Source organism: Perna viridis, chromosome 14, assembly GCF_037379345.1.
Source record: "Perna viridis isolate PV_CMFRI_1.1 ecotype Kerala chromosome 14, ASM3737934v1, whole genome shotgun sequence".
Taxonomy (NCBI): Eukaryota; Metazoa; Mollusca; class Bivalvia; order Mytilida; family Mytilidae; genus Perna; species Perna viridis.
This window is the reverse complement of record NC_142458.1, coordinates 19,208,394-19,223,208: the sequence shown is the minus strand read 5'-3', so window position 1 is coordinate 19,223,208 and position 14,815 is coordinate 19,208,394. Positions and strand designations below refer to the sequence as shown.

The window sequence follows — 14,815 nt, the reverse complement described above, 5'->3', positions numbered from 1 at the left end:
AATACATGTATGTTACTACATGTAGTTAACAGATCAAGAAAGAAAGAAAAAAGAAACACGTTAATAAAAATGACGTTATACAATATTAAAAAATGAACCGTATATTCAGTTATGTAGTTGAAATTAGGTGTACAAGTATACATGTTGTAAAATACTAACATTCAATCCATTATTCAGGGGACATACAAAAGATACATTTTTATTTGATATAAACCCATCAGCTCGAACAAATCTGCATAAAAGTCTCTGTATGGGCATAAATGCAGACGGACCAAAACACTAAAAAACATCCTTGTTCCAAGCTTCAACCGGATCGGCACAATAATTTCGAAACTGGGTGGGCAAGGGTAAGAACCATTTTTAGAGATGAACTTGGCTTTTACCATCGATAATAAGGTTGTGAACAACGAACTTTTCTATAATTCCTGGTGTGAGTTTAGCAGTCGCGGAATACTGAATAATACTTCCGTCGGAATCATTCCAGTATGCCATAATATATGATAATCTTCTGTGTCTTGAACACCAAGATCCGAATACAGAATTACAACGTCTACTTGACATTGGGATTATCATATCATTTTTGTTTGGGTACAATATTGTGTACATTTTTTAATGCTTCATGCTCCTCTGATGACAGACTGTCCACCGATGTTTTAGGTATTGTATAGGGTTTTATGTTGTTTCATGGTTGATTGGAGATTGGGGCATTTCTCTTCGAGGTATAAATAACACAAGAAATATCGACGCTGCCAGGCATGTTCTCTGAATCTGAAGATGATTCCTTCAGGAAGATAGATTCATCTAATGTCTCCTTAAATTCAGAGGGTCCATCTAATGAGTTAATAAATGAGACTCGGAGAAAATGCAGCATTATCTGTAACCCAATTGATCTGTTGTTGTTTGGTACATATCCAAGGTGGCCGTTATATCTTTCAAAGCTGAAAAGCCAAAATGAATAAATAGGACCATAATCACGAATACAGTCTCCTAAATGGCAATGTAGATGCATATTTGATGTAACTTTGCCTTCCCCATATAAATCTTCAAAACCCTTGCAAAATTTAAAATTAGCTCTTCGTACCTAAGAATGTCAATGGTAGAAATGATTTTTTTTGTTGCAATATATCGGCTAGCAAGAACATATTTTCGCCAAACTTCTAGTTCTCGAGTTGGTATAATATCCTTTAAGGCAAACACGGAGAAAATGTTTGTCCAGGTTCTCCACTGGTTGGCTGTAAAACCACCAAATGACGAGGAATATTTTCTTGGAATGCTTCCGATGTTAGCTGCAACGTTAACAGAGTCAACACGTTGTTCTATTTGCTTTAGTTTGTCGCCATCTAGAATTTTAAACTCCAACCATATCTTGATCATTCTTTTTTGTAATTCCTTGATATAAATTATGCATTGGGTCAATAATTGACATTCGGATAGGATTGAAGTACTCTAGTTCACACAGAGGAGAATACTGTACGCCATATTTGCTCTCCTATCTTTCCTTCTCCGTTTGAGTTGTTGCAGACTTGATTTTGTCCAGATTTTTACGCTGGTCTGACAATGTTCGTGGGGTCCAAGTTTCTATATCGAATCGACCGTAGTTTTTCTTGCCAATATCTCCGGGAAAATGTTTTGTGCATTTGGAACATCCAACTGTTTCGCCATGGGCAAGAAATCCACAAAGTTTTCTCGTTGCTGAAATATCACAACCTACACATATACATGCCAGTTTAAACGTTAAACTTGTCTTTGGACTTTTGAAGGAACTCAAAGAAAAACCGGCTTTCCACGCAGTCTTCATTTCCTCTACAAGAAGGGAAATGAAAGTCTGCACTTTTGGCTCACTAGACATGTCTGGAATGATACCAATCAAGATGGTTTTTTTTATTTCGAACCGTTCTTGTCTGGGTAAATTTAAAGCAACTGCCGAATACTTGACATGATCAAATGGTTGGAACCAGTCGATGTTAAGCATGAGTCCATAATTTCTCTCACTCTTTAGGAAATTTCTATTGTTGTCGCCACTGAATTCCTTCCACACTCTCCCTCAAATATGTCTGTCATTATACCCGGTTCTTGTCTTCTCTGGTGCCATTTCTCGCACATATCTTCAAATCGCGGTTGTTTCACCATATTCGATAGGGTTTCGTGGACGGGCTTATAACAGTACGTTTTGTAGGGGTAAACTTTAGTTGCCCCATTTTTTAATGTCACAACCTTAAGTAAAGGCTCATCACAAGCATTCCTACGGCTTATTTGTCTATGGTTTGGAAAAAGGACATTTTTACATGCTTTGGTAGTTTTCTTTGCTCATCAATTATGATAATACAGTCATCATAATTATAAAGTTTAAAACATTTTTTACAGATAACATATTTTGTAAAGTTATCATTGTTTAGGCCGAGATTTGTGTATAACATATACACGGAACATGGAAAAGTGATGCTATTCCAGAGAAAGCATTATCTTCAGCAGAGAAGGCTCGAATTACGGCTGCGAGAAATGAAAGGATGTTACCCAGGGCTGCGTCAGTTAAGATATGGAATGCCTGCCAACAACATAGAAAAATGCAATTTGAATGAAAAATTGCAATAATTCTTATGACCCCAACTGGTTCTGTTTTATGTTCATCAACACAAGGTTCAGAGGCACAGGTGCAATATCCATATCGATTTCATCTAGTGTGACATCGGCCCAAAGTTCTTCATTTTCGTCATCAGAGTCGGAAAAGTTGTCCTGTCCACTGTGCATTTGCAAACTTTGTTTTAGTTTCCTTCCGTCTAACCACCATCATTTGTGGTTCAAATCCGATAGTTTGCTGACCTCCATCATCTGTACTTATACATTTACTTGGTTCTACGTGTATCTCCTATTCTTGACTTACTTGTTCTTCTTCAGAATGTTTCGATTTCTTACATTTCCATTTGTTTTCCCAAAAGAAATTCACTTTGTGAATTTCAAAATGCTTGTCAACGAATTCGACACCACATATTGGACATGTTTTACTCTTTTTCTTTTTCAAAAAATGTTCATGTTGAGCTCATAGTTTACGCTTCGGTGGCATAGTCTGTAAATGATAAAAACGAATATATGCAATTATACATTGCAGTTATACTTTACATTTTTGAACATGTTCATATGGTCAATTGGAAGCTAAAACAAATATCACACGTGCATATGTATATTGATCGTAAAACTTCAAAGTTTGAGTGCACAATATTTTTTTTTTCGCAATGAAATGATGTACACATGCATATGTGCCCATTCATTCATATTATGGCCTCACATCGGGATTATTGTTAGTATAAGAAACATTTTGTATGTACTTTGTGCTCACAATACAAATTAAGTACATGTATGATGCGCGCATATAATTCGTTTGGTCTCGAGTGAGTAATGACTTATTCTGTGTTTCCCGATTGTTGTATTTCTTTTATTTAATTATATTCAATTGTATCATACAATACGACTGACCAGGCTGGATTTTGTGCAGGCGGTGTTGACCCTTCAGACCTTTCTATACGTTTACATTATCTTCCTGTATCAATTTGATCCGATGGACGAGTGTAGCGAATAGAGTCGTCTCATTCTGAGACGTTTGTATATATATATATATAGAGAGAGAGAGAGAGAGAGAGAGAGAGGGGAAGAAAGGTCTGAAAAATTCCCAACGATGTTAGGACTGCCAAATTTGCGATGCTAATTTTTAGTCGTTCCCTCTGCTGGATTTGAACTCGTACCGCTGTGACATCTATCATGGCAACACTGCCAGCACAAAGTCCAGCGCCCTAGACCACTCGGCCAGCTAGGCTATATAAAAATATAGCTTTCGCTGGCCGGGTCATTCCTCCTCGTAGGATTATTCTAGGGCTGTCACTAAGTACACGATGTATGGTAGTACGGGACAGCTCATTTAGATGTTATTATGTAGGATAGAGTAGTGGTCTAGGGCGCTGGACTTTGTGCAGGCGGCGTTGCCTCAGATGTCACAGCGGTACGAGTTCGAAGATTTTATAAGAGAACACATGTATAATTATAATTATTCTGTTAACGTCTTTTTCGGTACTGTGTTACTCATATGTATATTCTCCCCTTAAAACTCATTTCATGGGGGAAATTTCTCATGAAGATATAAAAATATATCTTACAATTACACCTGTGCATGCTCCAAGAATTTAATACAGTGCAAGTTGCTCACTTATCTTATTGGTATTGTCTTTTGAATTGTATACTGGATTTATCCTGTAAAATGGCATTATATGGATCCTTCCTTCCTTGTACAATCTTTTCATACAATTAATTACTGATAAAACATTTATATAAATATTTAGGATAACGGGCCACTGTTATTGTTAACAACAGATTAGAAACAAATCTGGGCAAGGAACAATGAATGTGGTATAAATACCTGTACGTTTACCGTAACTATAACGTGAGATCCCATTTCGGCAAACTCAAGAGTTAATTCTCATAATAACATATAATGGTAAATTGAGCCGAGCTTCGTATTCATTTTCTACATTTCCTCGAATGTTCTATGTTAAGTACAAATGTATTCATCGCTTTTATTATCGAGTGACGGCGGTTTTGATGTAGTTGATAATGTCACTACAAATGAAAGTCTTCATCTTTAGTACCTCGCGTCAAGTGAAGATGAAAGTTTAGCAAAACGAAAAGAACTAAATGAAGATGGAGCCTGTGGTGGCCAGGTTGACATGCCACCAGACAATTCGATCAGTTTAAGTCAGTTAAGTGAAATAACTACACCGAGACATTCTAGCCGAACAAGCACACCATCTCTGTGAGATTCTACGAGCAGGTCCAGCACACCAGTACCAAGGGCATTACAGCCATTTACAGGTAGCCGAACAACGACTCCCTCCAATGAAGACTGCACGTCGAAGGCAACAGGATCAACCAATGAAGTAAGATATACCTCATTTTATTTATTACATATATTGTTATCTTATTACATCATTGCAAATATTATGAATTTTTAACCTGGGTAAGTCAAAGTAATGACGATGTTCAGTTTAGACAGGATTCACTGTAAATTTATCGATTATGGACTTAGCACGAAGTCAGTACGTTATTACAGGTATAAGAACACGCTCCCTGCTTTAAGTGAGGACAGCATTTCTTTTTGGCCAGTATCAATAGCAGATAACATTGACTTTTCAAGTCCATTTAAATTGAAAAAAAATATTGCGCGCGTCATTAATATATGAATTTTTATTAAACTATTTGTCTGAATCAGCTCTGGTATTAAGATACTGACGGAAGGGTTATACTTTAATTAGACTGCTACGGTTTTCAGGTTAAAAAAATACGGCATTACCGTCAGTTGTCCGAAAATTACGAATTTCTAAAAAAAAAAAAACATCTTCAGGCACGGGTCCAAAGGACGGGCGTGACTGGCGTGACTCAATTTGGTTTGCTACAGTTTGTTAATTAAACTAGTTTTAAAAATGGTACACTATACATGTACACAGACAAATCATGCAGCACAGTTTGTATACAGGATGCGGTATAACACCATCCAATTGCCTGTCATATACATGAAAAACAATTGCTTTTAGTTAATTATTAAATTACCTGTCCGCAATATAGCTTGGGAAGGGAATGAGGAACGATATGATAGACCTTAAAATACATTATCGGATATTCTAAACCATCCAAAGAACATTAAACACATGTTTTGTAACATGTATTCATACACTGGTGATCGAATCCTTCTGATACAGTCCTGAGTCGTGCCAGGGACATATAATACGAACGTAATCTATGTCACTGGTAGTGTGCAGCGCGTTTGTGCGAACTGTAGTGATAGACCTAAATACGCGACTTTATACTAGTATATGAAGTTCGTGAGCCAGAACAGACTGTTGTCCTTACAACTGGAAGGTGGTATTATTTTGAGCAGGTTTTTATTTTCTATGATATTTTTGCTGGTTATAAATTTCGACAAATACCCTTTTTTCTGAAATTGCGCAAACTAACATGTAGACATAAATACAAACCGAAAAAAAAAAAAAAATGAAAATATATACATATATATGGTCATTCATTCTAACCTCTTTATCAATGTGATAGAAATAATTCCAATATTTTTTTAGTAAAAGTAATGATTGAAGCATGAACATTTAGAATGATAAAATTTTTGGCGAGAAGGACAAATTCAGAAGTCCTTGAAACACAGAAGACGTCTCTGCTAAAGACTTTCTTGTATATATTTTGAAAAAAGTCTTGGCACTGATTGGCAAATTTTGTGAAAGTCCCATGGCAGATAAATTATTTGGGACATTTACTGTTATTTTACATTTTCTCCAATCTGTGACGTGTATTATTTCCGAGCAATCTGCACCTTGCTACCTTTAACGTGCATGTTGCTGTAGATCTCTCCGCTTTGCCACAGCTTTAGCTGTGCTCGCTATAACGTACTGACTTAGAAAAATGGTGTAATTTATGTATAAGTGCATTTTGTGTTTTAGAATTTCGGAAATGTCATTTTCACACAAAAACATTCAATTTTCTGTAAGAAGGTCAAAATATCGCAGTGGTTGAAAAATGAAATATCATACAAGGTAGGGAATGGGTAAATGATCTCACTTTGAAACTTATATTTTTATTTCTTGTAACGTTGAATCCAAAGTTTGAACGCACCACTCATGACTATTATTAATGACCATTGACGCCTAGATTCATTTAAATAATAATCTACAAGCTTTTGATATTAACTGTTCTGAGATACATGTATTTATTTTTAAGAAAAGTCATATAAACTCATGTCTACAATCTTGCTCGCATTTGTACAGTTCAGAGCCATGTTTCGGACTGCATTGTCAGCGATCAAGGAGTATTTTTTTTTTAAATTGACTTATCAGTATCACCAATTTTTACTATTGTCAATGATAACTGCTTTCTTGATTCCTAACGTCCGACCACACATTTGTCCTTATTTGCATGTATAATTGTAGAATTAGACGATCTCTATTTATGCACGTAAAGAATAATTTTTTAGGAACCTCTATAGCCCCGAGAGTGAAATTCTCGAAAAATCGTTTCTTGTATCATTATGTAATAATCTACTCAGTATTGCTTATTGCACCCCGACGTGGAAACCCTCGCATACAAAGATATGTTTCATGCTGTTTCAAGCTGTTTTGTTTGAATGCACTTGTGAAATTTCATGTATCTATAACAGTTTGATGACCATCGACGTGTAATATATATGAGTACACCTCTTTTAACATGGTACTATTAAAACTTCGATATTGAACAGTTTTCCCATGACGACTGGCTAGATGTAAACCAAACATTTTAAGGCGATACCAAAGACATCAATATGAAAATAAATTATTTATTTCAATATTAGATAAAACAAATGAAAGATAAATTACCAATTCTAAACATTTGTATTTCAGGTTGTCAATAAAATTGTACATACATGTATGTACACATGTAACTTTATTTCCCGTGATTTGATTTAATTTCCTGTGCCTTTCCGAGTATAACTGTGTATAAATAGATAAACCTAGATGGCACACCCTTTCAACATGGCATTTAAAGTGACGAAATAAACTGTCCATTAATATTTTTAAGGATTTGCAGACTGACTTTCTGATCAAAGAAAAAGCAAAATGCAATCACAGCTGAAGAAAATGGAAGACAACCAACCAGGGCTTAGATAAGAAGGATATTGTAATTCAACTTCTTAACCAAGGATCAACAAGCCTCCCAAAAATTTAGGATTCAGAAGACTGTAGTGCCGGCATAAATTGCAGTATGTATGTTTTTTATCATTGGATTATTGTACAAAATTTTATCAAGATACATCGCATTTATTATTAAAATTCAACTTCATGTAAACATTAATATGAATGGATGTGGGATATATTTTCGTTCGGTGCACGAATTATAATTCAGCCCGGATAATTCAGTGTATGTTCGCTTATTATTTAGAAGGTAATAGTCCGAATTTCCTCTGACCCCGCAACCCTCCTCTTTTTTATTTGGATATTGATATGTCGGGTTGGGGTCAGAACGATGTGCCATACAAAAAGTTGGAGATTCAGTTGTACCGCGAAGTATCGCCCTTCACGCGCTTCTTTCGACTTTCATGTTAAAATCGTGTAGGTAGTGCATACCTAGTTCGATTTGGGATTCATTTTCCTTTATGCTGATATAAGTTTTAACGGCTTTTTGTCTTCAAATGTTAGATGTTGTATTTGTCATTTTATGTACATCAACAAGACATTCATGTAGATTTCTAACTGTACTGCATACATATTTTTTGTCACTATATACAACATACCATTCTGATATGCAGTGTGCCTCATCATATGCAACTAAACATTTTTTCAGAATATGTTTCTAACAGGATGTCTCTCTAGTGCTTTTTAATCACATATTCTGGTGATGCCAGGAGAATGGTAGCACAACCTTCTTTGATACCTGAAGCAAAAATCAGTTAATTGAAAAGTTGTTATTTCTAGTGATCATGCTAAATGTACACATAAACAAAACTGTTTACTTGAATCATTCATTGATTTCACATAACATTTCCAATGCATGGATATATTGCATTTTTGACAAGACACCCCTCACTTTTTTCCCATTCCTAATTCATTTGTTCATAGTTACACTGAAAAAAAAAGATTATTATTAACTTAATGACAAACACATACACCATCCATTTTGTGTTATGCCTTCATAAATTTCATATGCAGAAATCTTAAGGCTCTTAGTTTCTGCACCTGTTCCTTGATAAGCTGTATATGTCAAGTGGGGTATAAATAGGCTGGTGTTGTGCGCTAGTGGAATGAAAAATATTAAGACATCAGCCACCATTTTGATGGAGTTCCTTTTTAGAAAAAAAAAATGCATGTGGCATAATTTGGTTCAATTTCTGGGAATAAAATTGCGGGAACTGAATTACAAAGTGCAGGGGACAAGGGGTAAAATTAATGAAAAATTAAGTGAAACTTACTGAAACTACTGTTAAAAGTCACATTGAGATTTGCGTTCATCAAATATACGACGACCTCTTCCATTTACCACCTTTATAGACATGAACCTTGCCAGTATCCCGCTTTCACTTCCTGTTCAAAACGTACATATATCATATACTCTTTACAAATAAAAGTAAAATTTTACCCATCGGTAATCTAACAAAAATGAATAGCCACAAACAGGCCGATAAAGATGCACTTCCGGAATATATCGCGTGCATCCTCGTCATTGTTCGAAAGTTTCATAACACCACATTCCAATCATTTCGTCAAGAAATTTTTATATTCATAGACACGATTAAAGCGGTCAAGTTTTATGTTAACACAGATATTTGACTTAGCTTAACAGATTTTAGCATAGTATTTTTCACATCCTATTTTTATCCGCCATTGTTCATGTGATCATTTCTCGAGTCTGACCCTCTCCATGCTGATAGCATGACCTCTTGCTAAATGTATATTAGTGACAACTAATAAGTTTTTAATTCACTTATGAAGAGTCTGTAGCATATTTATTTATCAACTCATTCAAATAAAACATTTTGTTTATCGTTACATGTACTCTAGCGTCCCCGGCCCTTTGTCATTTCAGTACACCCTGCAGTGGAATATTCGAACAACTCTTTTAAATAATTATGTATATTGTCCATTAAGTTTCCTAATCGGGGTAATTATTAATTTTACGAACAAACCCGATGAGTACGGACCACCTATTCTCTCCCATTGACAAAAGAGCAAAAAAAAGCATTCGTTTTCACGGGCACACGTTCACCTAAAATCATTGTTTTATATAATATAAATTTTTGTAGCAATCTGTGAGGAATGGGTACGCAGAATACCTTAGAATGGAAGACGGAGAATGAAAGTGGCATCAATATGAAGTATGTATAGTTATTCTAGGCTGCACATGAAGCACAATATGATATAGTTGCATTCCTGTTTACTACTTTAAATATTTTTCACAGAAAAAAGAATATTGATAATTTTTAAGTGATATAACTGTGGCGGGTACAGGAGGACCATACAAAATGTGGGACAAATGAGCAAGTAGTAACCTGCAATATTCAGTTCTTTTTCTGCAACCAATCTTAAAATCTCTATATCCGATTACTACATGTATACCATGAAAATGACACGGAACCTGTCTATACAAGACACAAACAAGGTCTATGCCTAGGGGCGTGATATAGGGTATTTAAATCGCAGGTCGGCCATAATGATCATGATTGAAAATTTAAGAGTTGGACAATTTCTAATACAATCAAAATGTAATCAAATCATTTTAACATATTTAGGAAAATTCTCAGCAGGAATGTCATAAGCGGGGACTCTTAATGCCTTAAAATGTTGTTTGGCTACATACAAATACCTAAAGTTTACTAGATATTCCCCTTGTTGATAGATCAAGATCAACTACTGAATGTGATAAATATGCCACATGGTCTTATTTCATCCCAGTCTAATTCAGGTTAGATTTTAATTGCTCCACTTTTTTCTTTGTCGCATGACCTCATGTAACATAGAAAAAAGGGGGAGCAATTAAGATCTAATTTTAATTATATTAACTTTCATTCTTAACTTTGAAACAGATATTTATGTTCCTGCTTTGAAATCATATTAATTTAACAATTTCATGATTTGAATGTTTATTTTCTAGTTTAAATACTTCATACTGTTTGATACATGTATGTTTATTTAGGTACATGTACACACTGCTTGCATTTTAAATTCCTGGCATCAAATCGAACACACATGGAATATATAGGATTTACATCCATTTAAAATTACAATATGTATAAAATATAAAACAACTAGAGAACTCTTAGCATAAGTAATAATATTTTTTATCAAAAGTGTTCATAAAAATGCCTGTAATTTACAAACACTATGCATAGAACACTTTCAAACCTTCAGGACCCATCTGGCACAGGCGGATCACACACTTTGAAAATGAGGGATTCTCAGAAAAAAGGGGGTGCTAGGGTATTATTTGTCATGTTTGTGAATTTTGCACATGCAAATTTCAATTTTCCCATAAAAAGGAGGAATGCCAACCTCAATAATAACGTTTTTGGGTGGTATAATTGCTCACTTGCAAATAAGTTTTTTATTAGTATTCCAGCACTTTCTAGCGATCTAACGAAAGTTTGTAATAATCAATATGGCGTCAGTACTTTGAAAATAGTCACTTGTCATTCCGACGCCATATTGTTTTCAGGTTATTGGAGGTACAGTGTTTGACCTGCGTCAGGTCAATTAGGAAAAAAATAGTCCTTCTCGCTAAGACAAAATTCAAACAGTTTAAAATAAGCACATAATCATAGAAATATTGCAATTCAACAAATCTTACAAAAGCTTTCATAACACTTCCATCTCTTACGAAAAATAAAACATCACATATTAAACTTCCGACAGCTAGTTGATTTTTTCAAAATATTTTATTACCCATATTTGTCTGCCTATAGAGCAGGATACGGCTGATGGACAGCACTTTCGAAAATCATTGAGGATTGGAAGAAGGCTATTGATGATAATCAATACATTGCTGCTGTGTTGATGGACCTCTCGAAAGCCTTTGACTGCCTTCCTTATGATTTATTAACTTGAAAACTAAAGGCATATGGATTATATGAATCAGCTTTAAGCTTAATAGACAACTATTTAAGTAAAAGAAAACAATGCGTAAACGTTGGTATAAATATAAGTACCTGGAAAGATATATATAAAGGTGTACCGCAAGGCTCTATAATAGGACCCATACTTCTTAATATTTTCTTGAATGATATTTTTCATTTTGTAACAAGCAGTTCATTGTATAATTATGCAGATGACAATACTTTATCTTATTCACATTCTGATATAGACACTGTTGTAAATATTTTAGAAAAAGAAAGCTTAGAGCTAATTAACTGGTTTAGTTTACATCATATGAAGGCCAACCCTGACAAGTTTCAGGAAATAGCCATTAGCAAGAAAACTGAACATAAAAATATTTCTTTTAATCTAGATGGTAATATCATACACTGTGAAAAAGAAGTGAAATTACTTGTTGTAACAATTGACTATCATCTTAAGTTTAATGCCCTAAGATTTATATATGAAGACTATTGTAGTTCTTATCAACAACTGTTGATTAAATCAAAAGTTTAAAAATCAGAAGAATTAGAATGATAGCAATAGAGGTGTATAAAATTATAATAAACAGTGTCCATTATATCTACATGAACTTATTGAAATTAAAAAAAGTAATTATTCTTTTAGAAATAACAACATAGCAGATGTTCCCAGGGTAAGGACACCTACCCACGGCCTACACTCTTTCAGATATGCAAGAGCCAAACTCTGGAACGAAATGCCGAATGAGATGAGCGACGAAATGCCTTTGGGTCAGTTTAAAAGTTTGGTTGGTAATTGGGAGGGCTGTTCGTGTCAGTGTTCCTAATGCAGATCTCAGTGAGTTGTAGATCATTTATTAATTTATTTATTTATCTTGTATACTCTGGCTTTTATATTTTGATGCATAACTTTTCATTTGTGTTTTAAATGCTTGAATTACTTTTAGTGCTTTATATAATAGCTATTGCATGAATGTTAGTTTATCTGAATTTTAAGTTTGCTTTATATGTTTTAAATTTGCTTACAAACTGCTGTGCTTAAAAACATTATTTATTCTTTGCATGATGTGCTTACTGTTTTATGTGTTCTGTGTATTGTGCTTGTCATATATGTATGTCTGATAAAAGCTCTACAGAGCTTATGTTGTATTGTTATATGTAAAACCAAGTTTAAATAAATCTTCTATGCTTTTGCTTTATGCTTATGCTTGTCACGGTAGTGTTGATAATTGAATGATCGGCGGCGGAGCGATATACTAACTTAAAATTTGCAAGGTTGAAAAGTGGAAGGGTAAAGAGAACAGACCGCGGAATATTTAGGCGGTCTCATGTGGCAATATCCCACTTCCGGTTGAATCCCACTCGCCGACGATCTCTAAGTCAAGTTCATGCTATAAATAGCCTTCCTTGACACAAATGAAATGAAGTGACTGAACACGCACCATGCATAGATACGGTAGCTTTGAGATACTACTGTAGAGTGTTCTTGAGTTATCTCAGGACGAATATTGTGACAAACCTAATATAATATCGAGGACACACCACTCTATATTTCATATATGTAATTAATAAGTTTTCAGTGATCAATCTTACTTATTGGTAAGGACCACGGAATCAGAGTTAATAGTTTATGGTTGAGTTTTTTCAACTGCAAGTACACATATTTTGTTTATCGGAATTTTTGTATTTTAGCTGAATCCTAAATAATTAATACTAAATATTCCAGTTTAATTTTAAAATTGTTGTTGAAGTTGTCAACTAATTTTATTCAGTTTGCTTAATTATTTAAATCATCGTATCTAAAGAGTGTGTTCTATATGGGCCCAATGATTTGGAGAAATGAAATATTCTATTATATTATATTCTTTTAACAACATTAGAATTAAATTTATTTTCATCATCGGTGTGCATCTTCTGACTGATTTTATGCCTGTAACATTTATTTGCCAATTGAATTTTTTTAAGTATTGTAGATACATGTATGTAGAGGATAGTGTATTGCCATGTATGATAATGCTTTATCTAGAAATAAAACGTCAGCTATTTTATTTGACTTACTTAATATTGTATGGTTCTTAACTCTGTAATATACGTTATCATTGAACAAATGTTGAAAGATTAATCAACGGAAATAAAACAAGTACTATCTTTAAAAAGAAAGATAGCTGACGCAGTAAATTTTTTTTTTTTTACTTATAATTTTCATCAGGAAATTACGCATGACACGCGATTTCAATTTCCTTTTTCGAACCTTAGGTACAAAGACACATTCTTGTATAAAATTATGTTTTAAGGCAAAGGTTTCACATACTTATTCAGAAAACTATACGTCACAAGTCGTGTTAGGACGAAAACCCAAATATCCTAAATGAAGTTTAAATTGTATAATAAGTATTATACTTGATATAAAGAATGCAATAATCTGCAAATATATCTCAAATAGTCATATTTTCATATTTCCTTTTTATATGGAATCAAACTAAGTTGAATTTGCAGTATGTTTTAGTTTACAAGTTATTTCTACCAACAACGTGAAAATAGAAAGTGTTGTAAATCCTCTGTAAACGTCAAATCGACTAAACAGTAAACTAGTCGTAAATGCATAAACTTAGTGTATCCAGTAAACTTACGGTAAATTACTGTAAAATTTTGAATTTACTAAGAAAGTAAACGATAAAAAGAAATCAATCACAACTTATCGGCCAATCTCTTTGATTCTGGGCATAGCCGGGAGTGGCCGAGGATGTACCGATTGAAAAAGAAATGATAATGTTTGAATTTACAAATAATTTAAGACTAATTTAATCTGCTATTAAATCATTAGATTTATGTAGTGATATGTGATAAATGCTTTCTTTGTACAATTTGAAGAAACATACGACCGACCGAGAAATATTTTAATTACAGACAAGGACGGATCCAGAATTGCAACAAAACATTTCTAATCGAAGAGGGTGAATTTTACATATCACTACTTTCCAAGTGACAACTTCTTTCGTTACTAGTAAAGAGCACTTTGTTCCGACGATAATTTATGGCAAGTTCAGCAGTGCAAATTCTATCTTCTGGCTGTGTAAACACTTAATTCTCGAATGTGCTTAGAGTGTTCAAAAGCAAACTTACTTGTAATGTAAATACTTAGACGTAAATGTACAAACGCTGCTCAATATTTCGCCGATGTTTCTATTGAAC

At 34.1% G+C, this 14,815-nt stretch overlaps 1 protein-coding gene and 1 pseudogene across 4 annotated transcripts in view; one reads left to right on the top strand and one right to left on the bottom strand.

Moving 5' to 3' along the window:
• Positions 1–14,815, top strand: part of LOC148598519 (uncharacterized) — a 48,469-nt gene that overhangs the window by 13,812 nt on the left and 19,842 nt on the right. The gene's annotated exons all lie outside the window — the stretch shown is intronic.
• Positions 683–3,061, bottom strand: LOC148598520 (uncharacterized; annotated as a pseudogene).